We start from the raw sequence: 719 nt of genomic DNA on the forward strand, positions 1-719 counted from the left end.
TGATTGATATTCTATTTGCTCTTCTTGACTTTACTAGCTCCCAAGGAGAGGTAATTGTAAATCTACACAGGAGTATACACAGGAGATGTGCAGATGAATCATGCTTGTGACCAGGCTAAAAGATTTGCTGGGAGTTTTGCTCCCATACCTAATAGGCTTATTTAGCCTCAGTAATACAGTGGGATATTTGGGGACGAAGAATTTAATTAGATATAGTACTTCTTAATTCCTATTTTAAGAATTGCCATTCTTTATTTTTTTTAATTTTTAAAAATTATGGAACGCTTCATAAATTTGCATGTCATCCTTGCGCAGGGGCCATGCTAATCTTCTCTGTATCCTTCCAATTTTAGTATATGTGCTGCCGAAGCGAACACAAGAGTCGCTATTCTTCAAAGATTATCTTGTTTAAACATTCAGTTTATATTCCTCTAAAGATATTTTCTGAGTCTCTTTTTGGCCTTTCAAAAACTTCTGACAGTAATTTCTACGTACTTGGAAATGAACTCTCATAGAGGGTTGCAAAATTGTGCCCCAGGCTTTTACTGGACCATCAGGCATGATTTGTTTTTGCCATTTACTATGTTTGTATTTCAACAATTAAATTTAAAAAATATTTTCAAGTGTTTCTTCATAACTGCTTGTTCATGCGTCACATTCTTCCTTATTTTTATAAAGACATTTATTATGTTTATTTTTAATTTCCATTCTGCCTGTTC

At 33.7% G+C, this 719-nt stretch overlaps 1 non-coding gene across 1 annotated transcript; it reads right to left on the minus strand.

Annotated features, from left to right (window-relative positions):
- Positions 1-270: 270 nt before the first annotated feature.
- Positions 271-377, minus strand: LOC120363718 (U6 spliceosomal RNA). Its single transcript, XR_005579171.1, has one exon. It is a non-coding gene; the product is annotated as a U6 spliceosomal RNA (small nuclear RNA).
- Between the last annotated feature and the right edge of the window lie 342 nt (positions 378-719).

This window comes from Saimiri boliviensis, chromosome 3 (assembly GCF_048565385.1).
Source record: "Saimiri boliviensis isolate mSaiBol1 chromosome 3, mSaiBol1.pri, whole genome shotgun sequence".
NCBI lineage: Eukaryota > Metazoa > Chordata > Mammalia > Primates > Cebidae > Saimiri > Saimiri boliviensis.